Below are 21,908 nucleotides of genomic sequence, written 5' to 3' on the forward strand. Positions count from 1 at the left end.
TACCCCAAGACTAAAGGGAGAAGAACTAAGGTTTAAACTTAGATCTGTCTGCCTCGTCAATTCTTCAAATATTTTTTGGGTACCTCCTATGTTTCAAGCACTGGGACAGAGCAACAAGCAAGCAAGGCACAATGTTGGCCCTTGTTGCATGTGTAGTATACAGAGATGCCACTCCGCTCCTTGCCATGGTTGCCTTCCTTCTCTGGCAATACCACACCAGGGCATTTCCTTAAAATGCCTCCTCAGTGCTACTGATAGTAACTGTAATGACTCCCACCAAACCAACCCCACTTCCATTGAATGGATTCCACCGCTAAGTGATCCTACTGGGCAGAGTAGAGCTGCTCCCTACGTTTCCTTGACTGTAAATCTTCACAGGAGCAGACAGCTTCATACTCCTCCTTCAGAGGAGCCTTGGTGACATAGTTTGGGCTGGGTTGGGCTGTGACTGAAGGGTGTTAACTTCCAAACCACCAGTCACTCCTCAGGAGGAACACTGGGTTTTCTCATAAACTGTTTTCCCGTAAACAGTTAGTCTTAGAAACTCACAGGGGCTGCTCTACCCTGTCCTATAGGGTCACTATGAGTCCGCATTAACTGGATAACAGTGAATTGGATTTTTTGGTTCCCCTGCAGAGCTCCTGGTTGTCTTGAACTGCCAACCCTGAGGTAAGGAGGCCAAGACTTAACCTTCTATACCACCATCCTGTGACGGTAATAGCTAATATTTATTGAATACTATTTTGTGCTCTGGAGTGCCTGGGTGGTACGAACAGTGAATGCATGCACTGAAATGTTGGAAATTCAACTCCACCCCGAAACTCCAAGAAAGAAAAGCTTGACAATCTATTGCAGGGGGAGGGGGGGAGTTGGCCTTAAATAAGCTATTAAAAACCCCTGTAGAACATAGTTTTGCTCCGATGCACTGGGACATTCCCTGAGCTGGAGTAGATTTAACAGCCACTGATTTACTCAGGGTATCCGATGCTCATTTGACTTTCCCAGCAGCCCAGTGCAGCAACAGCTATTAGTCCTGTTCTATAGATTAGAAATATGAGGTTTGTAGAAGATATTATGGCTTGTCAAGGTCAGGTAGCTATACAATGAAAGCCCTAAATCCACCTTAAAATCTCCACCTAGTTTCAACCTCCATTGAATTCTGTCTGATCATTAAGTGGAGCAATGCAGAAAGCTTTCCCCTTCTGGCACTGTGTTCAAAATGGGAGTGCTATCACTTCCCTGGTCAGCCTACAGAGGGGCAGCCTAGTCTTTAGGGACTTCTCTGGGTGTTCCCATGATGAAATGGGGGGTACTAGGTTTCACATAGTCCTAAATCCCTGACTGCCTCGATTAGTGGGCCTTGAATGAATCCTGTGCGCTTTTCTATCTGTAATAGTGTATGTACACAGGTACAGGTAAGAGCTGGAAACACAGAGAACCCAGAACAGATAAACCTCTCAGAACCAATATCGAGAGTAGCGATACCAGGAGGGTAAGGGGAAGGTGGGGGGAGAAAGAGGGAACCAATCACAATGATCTACATATAACCCCCTCCCAGGGGGATGGACAACAGGTGAAGGGAAACATCGGTCAGTGTAAGACGTGAAGGAGGGAAGGGGGAAAATGAGAAGCTGATACCAAGGGCTCAAGTAGAAAATTTTTTGAAAATGATGATGGCAACAAATGTACAAATGTGCTTGACACAATGGATGGATGTGTGGATTGTGATGAGTGGTATGAGCCCCCAATAAAATGATTTTAAAAATAGTGCATGTCCGTATCCCAATCATGGTCTCTTCCCCACTTCTACAGTTCTGCCTGCACCTGTGATGAATCGATCTGCCGCTGATCAGGGTAGTGTGGAGTTGCCTTTGCTCTGTAAATCATCTTTAAGTTGCTGAGCTTCTGGGAATTCTTGCACACCATCATGACTCTGGGCTGATGGTCTCCTTCATCTGGATGATTGGTCTTCATCTTGACTTTGTCCTCTTTAAAACTTCATAAATGTGTCTCTACCAGTTCTATTCAAATTTGAGGTCTCTTCTCTCCCCCTTCTAATGTGCTCTGGTGGTATCATGGGTTATTTGTTGGGCTGCTACTCACCAAGTCAGTGTTCAAAACCAGTAGCCAGCTGTTCTGCCAGAGGAAGATGAGGCTTTCCACCTCCATAAAGATTCACAGCCTAAGAAATCCCAGAAGCAGTTCTGCTCTGTTCTAGAGGGTCTCTATAAGTCAACATTGACAATATGTTTGTTTGTTTGTTTGTTTGTTTGTTTGTGTTTGGGCACACACACATCCTCCCCCAGACGCCTGATGGCATGTGGGCTATGCACAGAGCTGCTAACCTACCTGTCAGCTGTTGGAACCCAGCAGTGACTCCTCGGGGGAAAGCTGAGGCTGTCTCTTCCTATAAAGACCTAGGTCTCCGAAGTCTGAGTGTGCAGTTCCACTCTGTCCCTTAGAGCCTCTTTGAGTTGGAATTGCCTCAAGGGCAGTGCATTTGATTTGGGTTTTTTCCCTCCTCTAGAACAGTCACCACATACACTCAGCCTCCTCTGGGTTCTTTCTGGCCACTGGTGGACTCTTTATAAAGCGTTGCTCTCAGGCAGTGGGTTTGAAAGTACATTATTATGACTCCTAGGCTGCCCTGGTGACATAGTGGGTTGAACTGCTAACAGCTACTCCTTAGGAGAAAGATGAGACTTTCTACCCCCATAGACTTACTGTTATGAAACCCACAGGAGGTAGGTCTACTCTGTCCTATAAGGTTGCTATGAGTCTGAATGAACTCAGTGGCAGTGAGTTCCGTTTGGCATGTGCTGGAAATTGGGCTAATAGAGTCTCATGGTCATGGGTCACACCTTGACCGATGTGTCTGGAGGGCCCTAAACCAATTTTGTAGACTTTTCTAATCTGCAATAGTGTGTGTATTGGTACGAGAACACATTAGTCCTTTTCCCACTTCTGCAGTCCCTCCTGCAGCTTGGATGAATTGATCAGTCCTGTGGCTGTGACTCCTTTGGACAACCATATGGCCTCACGCGGATGGCCTCCCATCTCCGGGTCATTCATTTTTGTCCTTCTCTTACCTTTATCCTGTTTAGGATTGTATAACTGGGTCTCTATAAAATATATTTAAATGTGAGGGCTCTTGTTTTCCCTATAACAAGACCCTCTGGGACTGGGGTGGAAATACTAAGAAGGACATTTAGTCATGGAAACAAATCAGGTGATATCTAATTAAAATCAGGCAGCCGGTGTTAAATGCACCAAACCTGCTCTCCCAAGTCGGCCTAGGTACGTTTTTAAGGACCCCCGCATCAAGAGATGAGCTTGATTCAGTCAGGCAGTGGTCAATAGTGAAGCCCTTCAGCACCTGGAAATGGATTCAGACTTGGTGAGGGCAGACAGGCATGGCCTGGGGAGACATGGGCAGAGACAAAGCCAGGAGTCTGGCTGATCAACACAGCCATGGCTTTGTGACTTCTGCAGAGCTGCCCCAGATCCCAGAGACGGCTGTGTTCAAAGGAGCCAAACACACTTCAGTTCTTCATCCTAATTCAGAAGGCTCGCCTGACATACTACAGGCACCTGGTGGGTCCCGAGATCCCACAATGCTGGCAGTAAGTAAAATGCCACCAGCATGGTTTCCCGATTCCCTAGCTTTATTCACGGCTTGCAGTTGCCAGCCGGGGAGGGAGGGTCTGCACACGTAAAGTTGTTGACTAGGAGTAAAAACAGGGCAGAGAAGACAGGCTGCCTCAGAACACAAAGAAGCCCTGACCTTCACAAGCTTCCAAAGTCAGAGCCCGCCAGGACCTGAGTGTTTGCTACTTACAAAACAGAACACCCAGCAAAAGACAGAGACTAGCTTTGCATTTTAGTTCCCAGCAGGACATTAGGAAATCGAAAACTTCCTTCGTAGATCAACTCCTCACCTGCCTCCCAAGGCACAGTTAACAGAGCCATGGGGGCAATAGGCTTCCTCCTTTTCCAAGAGCTCATGGTGGGGAGGGTCTCATTTGAGCCTCATGGCACCAGTGGAAAGGACAAGAGAAGTGTTTTTAGCCCATTTTACTGATGCACAAACTAAATCGAGGTTATAAGACCTCAGAGTAATCTGATGGAACACACAGAAATTTGGAATTCTCTGCTCCTGGCACATTGGGACGTTAGCTGCTTCTCTGGATATAACGGGACAGCTCACCGAGAGCGCTCTGCTGAGACTGGGCAACCGGGACTGCATGAGGAGCTCATTAGATGCCGTTAACTTGCCGGGAACTCTTGTGGCTCTTCCCATGGGGCAGAAAACCAGTGTCATTTCTTCTATGTGCCCACCTCTTGAGGTTATACCAGCGAAGCTCCTAATGTTGTGCTGCAAGGAAAACATCTTCAATTTTAGCCCTTAGGAAATGCTGCTCGACTTTCCTACCTGCAGAGGAAAGCGCTAAATCTGGAGTCTGTGCATGAATAGACAAGAGACGGAGGTAAATCTGTGACAATCTGCAAGCACTGACCTGAGTCTTTATAACGGCAAATGGTCCTGGGACCCTCAGAGCCACTATATGAGTCACTGCACATCAAAGAAGCTAGAGGGTCATGGGGCACACGTTGAAACCAGGCTGCACAGGACAGGCCTGTCTGCTCATTGATGTGTCTGGAGTCCTGGAAGTCTCTCACCCAGAACTTGACTGGCCGCTCCTGACAGATGAACTGTAGCAAGGTGGTCAAAACTCAGGTAAGCCAGAGGTCACGCTCTAGAATCTGCTGCCGCCCAACTGTGTGAATGTGGGGACATGTCTAACTGCTCAGAGGCTTTAACTTCCCAACTGGAAGAGGGAGCTGTTATGTGAAGAACAAGCTGCACATAGACTATCTAGTTGAATAAATGGGAAATCACAACCTTAGCAGCAGTATTGTTTTAATAGAGCTAGAAATGACCCTGGGGATCACTTCATCCTCGGGTTCCCAAGCCTAGTTGAGCATCAGAATCACACGAGCTACTCACAGCATGAGGCTGGTCCCCGAGCATCCTTCACCGGTGCCGCCGGCCTTCATAGCTCCCGCTGAGACCTCTCTGCTCCTTCATGTGTGACATGGAGACCCTCTCCTGTGAAAGCACTGGTTTCTCCGTTAACAAAGACAAGTTATTTTTCAGAATCTCTGTGTGGAAGGTCGAAGTTTCTGTGGTTTACATAGCTCTTCAAAGGTTTCTACAGCAACCGCATTAGCATTCAGACTTAGGACGATCTCCAGGAACTGTTGGCCTGTGCTGTGGTTGTTCGTTGTTGAGTCAGGTGGAAGCATGACGGTCCTGTGAAGGCTGCACAAGGATGCGACCTTTCAAGAGGCCACTACCAGGGCTGTCTTCTGAGGCACCTCTAGGTGGAGTAGACCCTCCACCTTTCAGCGGGGAGGTAAGCATTTAGCAATGCTAACCTACAGACTCCTAACCAGAATCTCAGAGAAGCTACGAAAGCTCCTGAAGTTCACAGAACCGCCTAACTAAACAGCATCCATCCATCAATCAAAAAAGCTCACTGGGTTTTTCTACTTTCCTATCACGTCATGCAACCAATTTAAGAAAAGAATGGAACCATTTTCAGAGTTGACTTTCTCAAGTGTCTTCCACAGCAACTGTGGAGCGTCATCAACAGATTTCTCCCTGAGGACATTCACCCTGGATGTCATTTTAGAACAGCAATCTGTGGGACATTTGAGGATCTGAATGTCAAAGCAGCCCTCCCTGCCTGAGACAAGCCTGGCTTTTCAGAACACGTGGCCGGCGCCCAAGGAACCGGGCTCCATCCCACAAACATGGCCTCCAGGTGCTTCCTGAACAAGCAACCTCCAGAAGCAAAGGAGCAACTTGGAAGAGCAAAGTCCACACATAAACCTGCAAATGGTTGTTTCGGCAGCAACTGGAAGCTAAGGATTAAAAGAGCTATTTTTCCTTTCAGCTGAGGATGTGCCAGCAATGGTGTTGTGATATAAGGTCCAATGCTACTGTTTATCTTGTATTTTAATCCAGCACCTATTTTTTTGATGCTTAATTTTATTTTTGATTGAAACTATGGCCAGCAAAATCCATCCCCATTCTTGTTTCTAGACAAAAAGATTTAGACATTGGTTGTACCTCACATTATGCCAACATTCCCATTATTTCTGTCCAGTTGTGTCACTTCCATTTACATAAACTCCCTAACCCCAACCTTCTAATTCGGGTTCTAAAATAGCTCTTAACTCTTTAGGCTTTATATAGTTTTGCTTAAAACACAATATCCAAGGGATGGCAATCTTTACTCTCTGAACTAAACTATTACTTAATTTAAAGGTGACTTCAGGTATGTGGTAGTTTCGGTTCAAGGTCTGAGGAACAACTGAGAGTTATCACTTTGTTCCATTTCTCATCATGATAAAGATGATGGAATGAAGGCTTGGGGTTTCAGGTCTGGGCTTGAGATGAGCATACCAATACTGGGGGCCCCATATGCACAAAGAACTGCCCCCCAAGAGGGTTTTCACAACTGGCCGTTCAGAAGCAGATTGCTTTCTTCCAAAGTACCTCTGGGTGAATTCAACCAACCAAACTTTCCCTTACAAGCTGAGTGTTTAACAAGGAAATCTGAGACGAACATAAACAGCAGCAATAACAAAAGTCACCGCTATCCATATCCTAAAGGTATAAAAAAAATAGGTGGGAATTTTTGCTTTGAATAAATGCCTTACCTGTTAATAATGATGTGTTAGGCCAGGTTGACAAGGGATACAAATCCAGTGGCACATATGTATGAGAGAGCTTTATATCAAGGATAATTATATAGCAAGAAACCATCCCAGCCCAGTCCAACTCAAGTCCATAAATTTGATACTAGTCCATAAGTTCCTCTTCGGACTCACACAGCCACCTGCAATGATGCAGGATGCAGGACGATCACAGTCCGATGGGTGCAAAGTCACGTGGATCCAGTGGCAGAGGAAACATGGCAGATTCAGCAGCTCTCCGGGTGGCCAGAAAGCAGGAAAGTGAAGGCAGGGCGAGAAGGAGAGGCCAGCCTCCAGAGAGCTATATATCTTGGTGGCACCTCCAAGGGTGTGACCTATTTGACAGCTAAACTCCACCCATATCTTCTTGCAGGTACAGTGTTGGCACAAAAAACCTAACTATCACAAATGTTTTTTTCTTTAAATATCAGAATGTTTGTTGCCCTCAATATTTCCCTACGCCCCAGTTTTCTTACTTGTAAAACAAGGATTCGTACTGCTCTTAGTTCCTAAGCTTGTGAAGATTAAACGATTTAATAGATAAAAAGCACTTAGCACAATGAATACACAGTAATTTTTCCAATAATTTTCAGTACTGTTCTAATTACTATTAGAGTGTGGATTTGGGGTTTTTATAAACAGTAAAATTTACTCAATCTAAGTTTAAAATTATACCTAATGATTCAGCTGAGCATGCACAGGTGTGTTGCATTTATTTAACTGTGGATTGCATTTAGGAACTGCATTAGATTTTATTGCTGTGTAACCAGTTACTGAAAATAGAGAAGCTGAAAACAATACCTATGTGTTATCTGAGTTTCTGTAAGGGTTCTCTGTTCCATCTCTCACAAGGCTGAATTAAAGTTGCCGGGTAGGTTGTGCCCCCTCATGGGGAATAATCTGCTTCTAAGGTGTTGAAAGTACCATGCACGGCCAAAGGAAAAGACAAATCTTCCTTGGAAGAAGTGCTCTGTAGAGGCAAGGATGGTGTGCTTGGGACAGGTTATTGGAACCATCTTACTTGGTAAAGTGGAGGGGCAGTGAAAAAGAGGAAGCTCCCAATGGAGATGGATTGACACAGGAGCTGCAACTCAGGCATAACAACCATTGTGAGAAGGGTGCAGGTTTGGGCTGTGTTTTGCTATGTTGTACTGAGGGTCATTATGAGTCAGAACCAACTAGAGGGCCCCCAGCAATAACCGACTTACAGTTTCTTACAGTTACAGTCCTAAGATCACATCGCCTTGCTAATCATAGGATCTAAAGTTTTTCTCATATCTCAGAGGTCACTGAATTTGTTATCATGTGACACCTCCTTCCATCTTCAATGTCAACAATGGAAGATTTCTCACTCATTGAATCCTTCTCTTGTTTGATCTCTGTTGCCAGAAAGAGCCCAGATTCTGTTAAAGGTCCACCTGATTGGTCAGGCTCACCCATACTAATCTTACTCTGTAATATCGTCTGATTTGGGACCTTAATTACATCTGTGAAATTCCCTTTCTTGACGTCCGAGAACCATGTTTGATTGGATAACTGAAAGGGGCTGCAAGTACATAACTTGTGGTAAAGCTGAAGGTACACAACTCAGAACTACGTCCAGATCTACGTTTCAATCTCGGTTCCTTTGTTTTGGACAAATTTCTTAACTACTTGGAACCTTGCTAACTGTAGAAAGTGTTGATGCGAATGGCAACATAAGTTTAGACAAGGTAGATTTATGCATTATGAAATTGGCTGCCAGCCTAAAAGGAACTGATTTGAACTCACCCAGTAGCACCATACTTCTATGGCTAAGGCCAAATAACTTGCTTCTGTATAAATTACAGCCAAGGAAACCCTATCGAGCAGTTCTCCTCTGCCAAGCATGAGGTTGCTATGAGCAGAAATAATGCTAAAACAACAGATTCAGTACAAATACACAGCTTCCATTAAAAACTCTTCCTCTTGAAAACTGCAGTCAATCAAGTACCCCTGCATGGGTTTTATCCTGTGTGCCATTAGTTAAATATATATATATACACACATATATTATTTTATGGAGTTTTAGTTTACAGCATACACAGTAAATTAGATTCCCATTTGGTAACTTCTACATAAAGTGTTCAGTGACATTAGCTGTTACATGTGTCACAATGTGTTGACACTCTAATTGCATTCCATTTGTTCCCTTTCCAGTACTCTAGTTTCCTTGTCCCCTTATCCTCTCATCTTTGATTTTCAATCATTGTAGAGTTTTGGCCTCAAACAGATGGCTTTTGAGTAGGGCATAAACCTTTTAGGCAATGGTTTTTATTTTGTGTCACGCTGCTACGTCACTAAAATGTGATCTCATGGGATATGTGATAGTCTGGGTTGACTAGGCGTTTTCAGCCTGTTGGTTGCATGCCCTTTGTGTTTTCCATTTAAAGACGCATTTCTACTGCTCTTAGGAACTGAGACCCCACTCCTCTATCCGTCTCCAGGAGGATCCACCAGCATGCAGATACACCCACATAGTGGTACCGGCGTGATGACATCATCGTACCAACCGCATCATATACACCCTGTACAAACACAGGTGTATGTGACAGGCTGGTGCCATAGTGCACTTATGCGGACCGGTCACATGTGTGGAGAGCAACTACTGTGTAGCGAGCAACTGCTGTGTAGAAAGCAGCTACTCTGTTAAAAGGAGCTACTGTGTTGAAAGTAGCAGTGTTGGAGGTAAAATGATACTTCATGAATTATAATTACTCAGTAAATGTAAAAAACAATGTACTGTAAAATCATCAACTACCGCAAAAAAAATCTGTTCCATGGGAACTTAATCTGGATGCTGATTGATCTTTTTATATTCAGCTGTGGTTATGTTCAATTTGTATCAATGAAAATACATCCTGCATATCAGATATTTACATTATGATTCATAACAGTAGCAAAATTGCAGTATATTAAGTAGCAACAAAAATAATTTTATGGGTGGGGGTCATCCTAACATGAGGAAATGTGTTAAAGGGTCATGGCATTACAAAGGTTGAGAACCACTCGACCAGAGAAACAAATCCAAAGACACTCACATATATGTAAGAGAGAAATATCAAGAAGTAATCATACACCAATAAAGCATCCCAGCCCAGTTCAGATCAAGTCCATAAATTCAATATTAGCCCATAAGTCTGATATTAACCCATCAATTCCTCTTCAGAGTCACGCAACACATGCAATGATGCCGAATTCAGAAAGATCATAGGCCAGTGGGTGGCAAGTTCTGTGGGTCCAATGGCAGTGGATGCATCTCCAGGGCTCTGGATGCCATCAATGTGGCTCCAGCTTGTCAATATGAATGTGAAGCAGAGAGGGAGTTCCCCAAATTCTCATGATTGACAAGGTAGATTCCTTTTATTCTTATTTATCAAGGTGACATGAAATTGTGTAACTATCACAGGATATGTGGGAAAAAGTCCGGGTCTTCTTACATTTTTCCACTCAAAACACTTTCCACCTAACTTTCAACATGGGCATGTTTTGCTGGAAAGACCTCGGATTCACTGCATGTTGGATTTTGAATTCATTTTTGGTCATTCAGAAACCTTTTACTTTCACCAAATTTTTCACGACTTCCACATTCAGTTACATTATAACTCCCTATATGGAGTAATAATGAACAGTCTAATATGCTTTGGGAGAGACTCAGTTCTAGATTTAAAACTGGGAAAAACTGATCTGACAACTTGGGGCCAGAAGAACAAAAAGATCTGTCTTGGAAGAAGTATAAGTAGGGTGGAAGAAGTATAGCTAAAATACTCCTTAGATGTGAGGATGGGAGACTTCATCAATCATACTTTGGACAAAGTATCAGGAGAGACAGTGCCTTGAAAGACGTTATCAAACACGAAGAAGATCCTCGATGAAATGGATTGACCCAGAGGTTGCAACCATGGGCTCATACACCCGAACTGTGAGCTTGGCACAGGCCCGGGCAGTGTGTTTCCTGTTGTATTAGTAGCCAACTTGATCGGACCTAACAACAACACTATGTCTTCTTGCTAGGTTGACCCTTGTATAATGATATAATGTCCTTCTTCATCTTTATCTGTGGATTTTTGACTTAAAGCCTGTTTTATCTGATGTTACGATGTCCACCCTTGCCCTGGTAGCATAGTGGGCTAGTTGGGCTGACAACTGTTCAAAGCCACCAGCCACTCTTAGGAGAAAGCTGAGGCTTGTGAGTCCTGTAAAGAGTTACAGTCTCAGAAACCCACCTAGGCAGTTCTACTCTGTCCTAGAGGGTCGCAAGGAGTTGAAATCAATAGCCGTGAATTTGGAATGAGTTACTTGGAATATTTTTTCCATCCTTTTATTTTCATTTATTTTTTGATTTGGTTTTTTAAATATTATTACTAATTCTGTCACTCTCTGCCTTTTACATGAGGTGTGTAAGCCATTTACATTGGAAGTGATTACCGATAATAAGTGTCCATCTCACGCATTTTCCTATTTGCTTTTGAGTCTTTCCTATATTCTCCACTGGTTTAATTTTTAGTTCTCTGTTTTTGTTTGTATTTTACTGCTTTTTAAAAACTTTTTACTGTGAATTAGGTGAGGGTTGGCTGCTTTCTTATGATGAGAATTTTTACTAGTTTCTTTTCTCCTGAATGCTTTTACAGGGTGATTCCTTAGTGATTACTAAATATGTTATATTACATAATTTATCATTATAACAATGTTTAGCATCTGGAGAACAGTTTTCATACAACCTTGACATAATAAATCTCATTTCTTCAGTGAGTTATCATGCCATCAGTATATAAACTATATTCAAGAAGTTTATTTTTCAATTATTTCTTAGAAAGTTGCTATTGCATTGTTTTCAGGGTTTAATTTATTGAGTTTATTCCCTAAAAATATGGTGTATTTGGTCCTTATGATTGCCCATACTTTTATTTATTTTTTGAGACCTTTCTATTACTCTTATTTTTTTATTTATATTGTTTCTGTGTATAGATATGAGGGTTTATTTAATGTTCTTGCCTTTATATTTGGAGTACTCACTTGAGCAATGCTTACAGAGCTTTATCTGATAGTGCTACATTGTCATATCTTATTTTTGATTGGAAATGTCTTGATTTCCTCCTCTTTTTTAATGACAACTTTGCATGGCAAAAATATTTCTTGGTTGGCAATTATTTTCTTTCAGTATTTTATATATGTTACTCCAATGCTTCTGAGCTCAAGAGTTTCTGAGGGGAAATCACACTGATGCTTATGAAATGCCCTTGATATGTTAAATCTAATTTTTTCCTTGCTGCTTTCAAAATTCTCTGCTGTTTTGGTTTTCAAGAATGTTCTTGAAATATGGTGTGGATTATATTTTTGTGACTATTTTAATTGGAGTTCATATACCTTTCTGTATTTTCAGGTATGATCTGCTCAGATCTGGAAAATTGTCTAGCTCTTAGAAAATTGTTTCCTTGCCGTCATGGTGTTCTGGGATTCTAAAATGCTAATGTAAGATGTCTTAATTGAATCCCTTGTGCTTTCCATCTGTTATGGATTGAATCATAACCCCTTCCCCCCGAATATGTTCTCTAAATCCTCACCTCTGTCTCTGCCTATAGTTCTACTCCCATTTGGTAATGAGTTAACTATGCTACGCTAATGGAGCAGGATTAGTGTAGGGTGGATTTTTGAATTATTCTCTATGATAAATAAAAATAGATTAAACAAGCAAGGAGAGAGAGACCTGGAGTAAGACAAATGCCAGGAGACCTAGAGACCTCCAAGGAACGAGGAGACAGAGCGGAAGACAGTTAAAATGAAAACACACCAAAGCCGAAACACATATCCTGCTCTTTCAAGTGCAAGGCTCACACTTTTCCCATCACTATGAAAAGTGAGGACAATGGGAATGAGGAGGAGGGACGGGGAGGAAGGGAAAAGTTGAGAAGAGAGAAATGCAGAGGAGGAACGACTAGTAAGTAATTAGGCATCCGACAACAGAAGACAAACCAGTCTACTAGGACCTCTTAACAATTAAACATTGATTTACATCTAATGGCTTCACCCAAATGGGAAAACAGAAGCTAAAGACTGCAAATGTTGGCAATGACTTTTCTGCCAAAGGACTAATCTCTAAATTAAAAAAAAAATGTTAACACATCATCAACAACAGAAGAAACCCAAGAATTCAGTTTTTAAAAGGACATAGGAATGAATAGATACTATGCCAGGTGGCTAACAAACATATGAAGAAATGCTCACATTGGAGAGATGCAAATTAAAACGGCAATGAGATACCGGCTCATTCCATTATTAATAGTATATCCTTCAATAACACTGAAAACCACAAATGCTGGCATGGGTGTAGAGAAATTGGAATCCTCACACACTACAGCTGAGACTGTAAAATGATGCAACCTCTGGGGAAAAGTGTATGGAATGTCCCTTTTAAAAAAATCCAGAAACCCCACTACTAGTTATAGATGGTAGAGAGGGGAAAAGCCACGACATGAACAGATACATGCACAACCATGTTCATCACAGCATTATGTAATAGCAAAAGATGGAAACCACCTACGTGCCCATCACTGGCTAAATGTCTAAACAAACTACAGCATATACACAGAATAGAATACTACTGGATGTTTAAAAAAATAGCAATGACTCAACAAAACACCTCATAATATAGATAAAGCTAAAGGACACTGTGCAGTGTGAAATTAATTAATCCCAAAAGGACAAATATTGTGTGATACCACTACTGTAAAAAAAATCAAGAAGTTGTGTACACAAAAAGAAACGTTCTTTAAGGTTACCAAGGGTGGGAGGGAGAGAGGCTGTATATCACTATTAACCTTGGTGAAGGGGAAGGCAATGTACATTAAGGAGAATGTCAACACAAGATGACTAAGGCAAAATAAAACACTAGGAGGAGCAGCAGAGGTAAGGGCAACAAAGGTAAATACTATTATATACCCAATCCTGCAATAACAGTGATCACTAGTTTGGGGTTTTTTTTTTAATTATTTTATTGGGGGCTTGTACAACTCTTAGCTCAATCCGTACAATCAGGCATGTTTGTACATATGTTGCCTTCATTCTTTTCTAGACATTCACTTTCTATTGAGCCCTTGGTATCAGCTCTTTGCTCCCCCTTCCCCCCACCCTCGTAACTCCTCAATAAGTTGTACATTGTTATTATTTTCATCTCTCATACTGACCACTGTCTCCCTTCCCCCATGTTTTCTGTTGTTCGTCCCCCCTGTAGAGGGATGCATGGTTATGTGTACATCATTGCGATTAGTTCCCCCTTTCTCCCTTCCTCTCACCATCTTCCCCCTACCCTTCTGGTATCACTATTCCCACTCCTGTTTCTGGATTCTGTGTGTCGTGAGCTCCCATCTCTTATCTATACCTGTGTACATGTTCTGGTTTAGTCTGAATTGAGAAGCAGCACTGGGGTCATGGGTGTAGGGGGTGAGGAAGCCTCAAGAAACCAGAGGATTATACTGTGTTTCATAGATGCTTAATACACCCTGGTGACTCATCCTTTCCCTGTGGCCTCTCTGTGAGGAGATTGTTCCATTGTCTACAAATGGGCTTTGGATCTCTGCTCCAGCACCCCCACCCCTCGTTCCCAAAAATATATTTTTGTTTGTTATGTGTCTGCTGATGCCTATTTCTCGGTCCCTATGACTCCTCATGATTGCACCAACAGTGTGCTTGTTGCTTGTTGTTCCATGTGGACTTGTTACTTCACTGCTGAATGGTGGCTTGGGTAACTTCAAGCTTTTAAGACCCCAGATGCTGTATCTTTTAATAGCCAGGCACCATCTGCCTTCTTCACCACATTTGCTTATGCACCCATTTTGTCTTCAGTGATTGTGTGATCACTAGTCTTCTAGTGAATATATAGAGACTCAAGCTGAACAAGGGTGGGATGTTGAATTGGATTATATCTATGAATATATTAGGTTTGACATGTTATTTCTACATATGTATTTATATGTATTGCATAAATCTAATTGAGTGAACAAGGGGTTAGATTATGTAAAGTTCTTAGCTATAATCAAATACCTTAAGAGAGTGAGTCACTAGGCCCGGGGGTTGTGGGGGGAAACCTTCACACTATCACGGGTCCAGTAGGCACAACTGTATGGTTAAGATATATAAAGATTATAGTAAAGTCATAAAAATTAGGAGAGAGAGTAAAATGATGTCAGACACATTTACACAGAGAGTAAAAAGGTGGCAGACACATTTCATAGTAGCATGCTCACCTCAGCCCTTCTTGGTGGAGTTGCGGGAGGAGAGAACAATTTCTAACCAAGGTTTATATACCTTTCAGGGGCGTGCAAGCCCCCTGGTTACAGATAATGATATTTGTTACAGGAAGGGGTTGTACTATAGGCAATACGGCAATGGGAGGGGGGTGATCTAGAGGTGTACAGGCAATAGGAAGAGGAGGGATTAGCGGTACACAAGTGACAAGATAGGCTGATCGCAGATTCATGATGGCAGCTAACCTTGATTGTCCTTCAGCTGGAGACATGATTTATTCTAAGCTTTCAGGAGAAGCAATCCACTGTCCTTAACTGTAGGGAGTGAGTCCCACCTACATCAGGACCGATAGTAGGGTCTGCTTATTCTGGATGGCTAATGCCTGCGGGGAGATAACTTGACAATCATATACCACTAGTTGCAAGCAGTATCCTAGGTCTAACATATATTTGGGGAAGAAAAGCTGGGGTAAAACTGCCAAACCCTGTACCGTCCTCACAGCCACTGTCATGTGTAAGCCTACTGTTGCCGCCGTGGTGTCAATCCACCTTCAAAAGACCGTCCTCTTTTTACTGGCCCTCCACTTTACCAAGCATGATGTTCTTTCCCAGGAAAGGGGAAGAAAAGAGAAAAAAGGGGAAATGCTTTATGAAAGAAGAAAGATTCAGTATATCACTGTACACTTGGACTTCATAGGTGACTACAATGCAGTCACCTCCTATTGCTTCTCTTTGTATTGTTATGTCAGTTATTGACAGCTCTTCAGCTGTTGTTTTTTATTTTTTAAGACTTTAGAACACCTCTCAGAGGTAGAGAGACAGGGCTACCCACTATTGTGACATGATGAACCACACAACATGCTAAGTAATCAGGGCAGTTTGACAGCAGGATCTGGGAATCAACCTGGAATCTTTAGCTTTGTGGTAGTTACATAATTTGATGTCAACTTGAAGATATATGAAAGGTGTAACTTTTCAGTCAGATCAGAGCCTGATGGTGCCTCCTGGTGGTCTTGGCCTCCTCATAAGGAGAGCTCTCAGAACTCTCCGGTCTCTCTGCCTTCACCTTCCTGCTGGCTGACCGTGATTGCTATCAGAGGCACCGCTTTGTACCCACCAGCCTGTGATCTTCCTGCATTTGGCATCATTGCACATGAATGTGTAAGTCTGAAGAGGGACTTATGGACTAGTATCAGACTATGGATGAATTGGACTGGTCTGGGATGTTTTCTTGATATACTATTATTTCTCAATATAAAGCTCTTTCTTACACATACATGAGTGTCTCTGGATTTGTTTCTCTAATCAACCCGGCCTAACACAAACTTCAAGTCTCTGTATTTAGTAAAAAATGGAAAAGGGGGAAAAAAGAAAGAAAGATTATTATAGTATGGTAACCAACTGAAAATGATGTAGAGCGAGGGAATAAGATGGCTCCAGTGGCTCTTTCTGGCTTTCCACTCCTCGCTAAGTGATTCTCAGGAGGTGGATTACCCGCAGCCATTTGCTTCTACAACTAGAAGTAAATTTTCTGCCCTTGCCACTGACTGTCCCAAGAAACACAGCATCTCTAACTGCTGAGCAACCAGGGAAGAGCACTTTCCTTCTATATTTTAATTAGACCCTGACATCTGGTGTGGACTGTGAGTGCTTATTTGCACACCTGCAGGCTATTGGCTGCAAAGAAGCCCAGCCTGTCTGGAGATTACCAGTGCAGATGGAGACTGAAGTCATTTAATTTAATTGAGCAATTGTGTGGGCCATGTAGAAATGAGCAGCAAATGTGAAATGTGGGCTCTGTCCCAAATCCAGGTGTTCCGTTCAGTATGTAACACACATTTCACCTCTTATCACGGTCTGCAACACCAATCCATCCAATCACAAGAGAAACAGGGAGGCAGAGAATCTTGTAAACTTTGGAGGGGAGAAGGAATAGAGGTGAGTCTCTAGGATTGGAGCTATAAGGATAACGTCATTTGTCAAGGATGTAAATGTCCACCTTCCTTCCTCTGCTGAACAATTGCCTTTCCCTGCTTCAGCTTTGCCGGAAGAGCATCTGTCTGTGAATCAGCAGAAGGAGCTGAACACCTGGCCCCACTGAGAAGGAGACACATTTGATGGAAGATGGTCAGGGTGACTTCATGGGCACTGGTGTTTCTACAACATTGAGGAAAACATTTCTAGGAGGCTGAGTTTCCTGTTTCCTAGAACACTGTCTGTAATATCTGCTTTATTTCTTCCCAAATAGGAGTCTCTGGGTGGTGCAAATGGTTAATAAACTTAGCAGCTAAGCAAAAGGCTAGAAATTCAAGTCTACCCAGAGGTCTTAGTCACGGCCATCAAGTCAATTCCAACTCGCAGTGGCCCTTTTCAACAGGGGGGAACTGCCCCTGGGGTTTCCAACACTGTTAAGGGAGTAAAAAAGCTTCATTTTTTCCCGAGACCTCAGAAGAAAAGCTTTGTGATCTACTCTCAGTTCTGTCATTGAAAACCCTGTGGGACACAACTGTATGACAGCACACATGGGGTCACTATAGGTTAGAACTTATTAGATGACGACTGGGGGTTTTGTTGTTGTTGTTGTTGTTACCAATACTTCTCAGGATACCTGATATGGCTTGCATGCTCAGTAAGCATAATTGTAAAAACATGAATAATAAGCCATCTGAGGTCATATTGCTAGGCTATTGCGACCCATTAGTTTCGTGAATGTATCCTTCTGGGTGGTCTTGCAGTGGTGGGCCCACCCTGTGCAGCCCTCTGGAAGATTCTACCTGTTTAAATGTTCACTGTCTCAATAGTAGGATGCCCTTTGCTAGCTAACATTGTTTCCGAGTTATCTCAGATACACTTGTGGGATCCCAGCTAGTTCACATGCTAGCTGAGGAGAAAGATCACTTGGAAGATGAGTGGAAAATGATCCCAAGCAGAATAATGCCTACTTCTGTGGTTCTAATGAAATGTCGGAGCCTTCTAGAAGAGAGGGAATGCTCTGTGAGAGAGGAAAACAAGGCAAAGGACCTTTGTTTAGACACCTGTCAGCTCCCAATTTTCTTTGTAAGTTTTATGGTACTAGCAGTCTAGGGACTCTGGCTTTAGGACCGGAAAATCCTAGTTTTCCTGATTGGGGCATTGGAGGAAAGGCAGCACTTTTTACTCCTAAGTATGGCATGTGTGCTTGGTCATAGCTAGAAAGCAAGGTCCTGAAATAACCTGCTTGAGTATTGGTTAGTTCCAGCTGCAAGCACACAATCTAAAGCCCAGCCACGCCTCCTGTCATTGAAATATCAATGGCCCTGTTTCAGTGTTTGTAAATCAGCTGTATGCAATGAGGAAACGGAGCTGTTAACTTATGTTCTAAGGCAGCAAGCCAAGTGCTCAGACAACTTGATTTGCCAAAGGATGGAAATTGATCCCTCTTTTAATGTTCAGAATTTTCTTCTGCTCCCAAGGAGACAATGGCGAGAATGTGTGCCAGCTGCTTAGGACGGAGCCTGGGCACTCTGAGCTCAACCTAGAATGCTAGCTTCCCTATTAACAAGCATGGAGGCCACCTCTGCCTTCCTCCGGCTACACAAGGGAGAAGGAGAATCCAGCTCCACATCTCCCATTGGCTAGTTTCTGCGAGGGAAAGGTCAGACCTGCTTCCACCTTTCCACCTTCTTTACCCTATTCTGATATCAACCATCCGCAACTTCACTCCACTCCTCTGTCAGGTTAAATCATCCATTGCTGCAGCCACATAGAACTCACAGACAACACTCACAATAACAAGTCCGATTAGAAACATTAACTACATAGTTCTTATGTCTGTGCTGGCAGGCATGTCTCTCTCTCTCTGGTTTTCAGCCTTGGTCATGTGACCTTGGGCCTGCTCAGGCAAGTGCTGCAAAGTTGTTTTCGTGCTACTAACTGCCCAAAGGGCACACTACTTTGCATGCCAAGCTAGTCCTGTGGGCTGGGAAGACCACTGCTCTCTCTCATGGCCTTTGCACTGCTCCCCTAAAATTGCCCCTTGCAGGGATCCTGGTATACTTCACTCCTGGATTTTCTTTCTTAGTGGTATTTTAGGGGGAAAGGGGCCCTCGAATTCAAACATATTTTTTAGAAGCCCATTAAGTTTCAACCAGAACCAAAGCAAGACAAAAGCACAAGAGAATCATCCCAGTGAGAAAAACCATCAGCAAGGGGCCATACTGGTATCCAGAGATCCAGAATCACACCTTGACAGATCAATTCATCACAGTTACAGGTCGGATAACAGAATCAGGAAAAGATCCATGACGGTCACATACGCTATTGTAGATCTGAAAAGCTTACAAGTTTGGTTCAGAGCCTTCTGACCAAGGCAGTCAGGGTAAGACCTATGACTATGTGACCCTGGTATCTCAATTTCTATCAAGGACACACACAGGCAAAATTGTGCCCTCACATGCACACATTTTGGACTGATGAGCGGAGTGATAGTAATCCACTTTCAAACACATTCTGCTTCCAGGCAAAGCTTTTCACATGCTGGGCCAATGGTCAGATGAAACTCAATGAAGGCCGAATCTCTGTGAAGATTCAAAAGTGGACTTAAGACTCCCACTACAAACTGTAGCCTGTCGAAAACCTAGAACTAAGAATTTAAGTTCTAGTACCGTGGTCATGATTTCTCTGTTCCTGCTTCTGAAGTGTTTTCCTTTATACTCAGTTGGGATGGAAAAACTGACTACCTGATTTGCCTGGTCCACTCTAATCATTTGGTGGGAATTTTATAGGCCATGGATAGAAGAGCCATAAGAAGCAATTTCACTTCAGTGCACGAGCACATCTGGAAGCAGAGTCAGAGCAAAAATGGGGGTGTGTAGGTACTTTATTAGGACTGAAAACAGAATTTAGGATATTGGTGCAATATTCAGCTTTCTGACAAGTAGAGCATAAAATCTTTACATTGAGGTGGAGAAAAGAAAATATAAGAGAGAGAACAGAGAGCTGGATATCTACAGGCTTATTGACTACTCTTGCATCAACTTTTGCTGAAATGGTAAAAAAGAACCAGTTATTGATTCTATTCTAATGATAACTTATGTGAGGCAGAATAAAACTGCATCCTATGGGATTGCCAAGACTTTCAGAAGATCACCAGCCCTTTCTTCTGCAATAAATCTGTGTGGGGAGAAAGAACAACAACAACAAAAAAGTGGTTAGTATCCCAGTGCTTAACCATTTGTGCTGCCTGGGAAAGCCCCTATCACTAGGCTGCCCTTGTTAGATGCTAGCAAATTGGGTCCAACTCAGAGTTACCCTTTATACGACAGGACAAAACACTGCCTGACCCAGCTGAATCTTCATCGCTGCGGTGCTTCAGCCCCTGTGTAGCAGCCCCTGTGGTGTAGCAGCCACCGTGTTGTCAATCTTGCTGACCCCATCCGTAAGTAAGCATGACGTCCTTCTCCTGCCACTGGTCCCTCCTGAGAGCATGTTCATCCTCGCTTCTCAGGGGCAGTCTGTCTGTACTTCTTCCAACACAGATTTTTTATTCTTCTGGAAGCTCATAGTACATTCAGTATTCTTCTCCAGCATCATAATTCAGAGGCATCAGTTCTTCTTTGATCTTCCTGAACCAGCTCTCAAATGCATGGGACGAGATTTAAAAATACCATGGCTGAGTCAGGAGCACCTTGATCCTCAGAGTGACTTCCTAGCTTTTAACTACTTAGCAGAAGTCTTTTTCAACTGATTTTCCCAGCAGGAGACTGCTTTTGCTTTCTTGGCTGCTGTTTTCATTGCTGTTCATCGTAGATCCAAATAAAATTAAATTCTTGACAACTCCACTTATTTTCTCCATTTATCATAATGCTGCTTTTTAGACTAGTTGTGGGGATTTTTGTTTCATTATGAAGAGTAATCCATTCTGAAGGCTGTAGTTATTTTTATCTCCATCAGTAAGGGCTTCAACTCCTTTTGATTTAGGAAGCAGAGTTGTGTCACACACATGTTACAGGTCGTCAGTTATTTTTGATGTCACAAGGTTCTTCATAAGGCTCATATTCTTGAATTATTTGCTCAACATACAGATTGGGTACATATGGTGAAAAGATAAAACTCAGTGCATAGCTTCATGATTTTAAAGCAAGCAATATCTTCTAGTATTGTTAGAATGACTGCATCTAGGTCTATGTACAAATTATGTGCACAATTAAGTGAAATGGAGTTTCTATTTTTTACAATGTTAACTACAATGTTTCATGAACTCCACAGTCTAATATTTTTGCATAGTCAATAAAATCCAGGTAAACAGCTTTCTGGTATTCTCTGCCTTTAGTTGAGATCTACCTGATACCAACAATGTTATCCCTCTTTTCATATCCTCTTCTGAATTCAGCTTAAATTGAGGGCAGTTTCCTGTTGAAAAAATGCCACTGCAGCCATTTTTAATAACCTCCAATAAATTTTTAATTTATCTGTGATTTAATGATATTGTTTGATAATTTCCATTTGGATTTTCTTTCTTTGAAATTGGCACAAATATGGATCTTTCCAGTCAGATACATAAGTATATGTATCCAAAGACAGACTATGGAAAAAGGAATTTCTTTAAAAATTAGCCAGCAAAAGCCTTATTAATAATAATGGAGCTTTGTATGATATATTACAGAAAGATGCACCCCTCTGTCGGAGAACACTTAAAATAAACATGGGGAAGAGCCAAATCCTCAGGGTAGAGTCAACTTTCGGAGATATAGTAAAAATGGAGTGGATTCCCACCAAAGAGTTATAAGGAAGGGATGCATGTGAGTCTGGGTACATTAGAGAAACAAATACACAGAAACTCTTATGTATAAGAGAGAGCTTTGCAAGGCAAAATTGGGGTCCTGGTAGTTGGGGGGAGGAAGC

At 42.5% G+C, this 21,908-nt stretch overlaps 1 protein-coding gene and 1 pseudogene across 1 annotated transcript in view; both read left to right on the forward strand.

The window, feature by feature from the left end:
- Positions 1 to 21,908, forward strand: part of ATP10B (ATPase phospholipid transporting 10B (putative)) — a 349,229-nt gene that overhangs the window by 102,652 nt on the left and 224,669 nt on the right. The gene's annotated exons all lie outside the window — the stretch shown is intronic.
- LOC101641465 overlaps positions 3,414 to 21,908 on the forward strand; it is a 25,629-nt pseudogene continuing 7,134 nt past the window's right edge.

Source organism: Echinops telfairi, unplaced genomic scaffold (genome assembly GCF_000313985.2).
Source record: "Echinops telfairi isolate 266 unplaced genomic scaffold, ASM31398v2 ScPeMD7_7469;HRSCAF=8507_0, whole genome shotgun sequence".
NCBI lineage: Eukaryota > Metazoa > Chordata > Mammalia > Afrosoricida > Tenrecidae > Echinops > Echinops telfairi.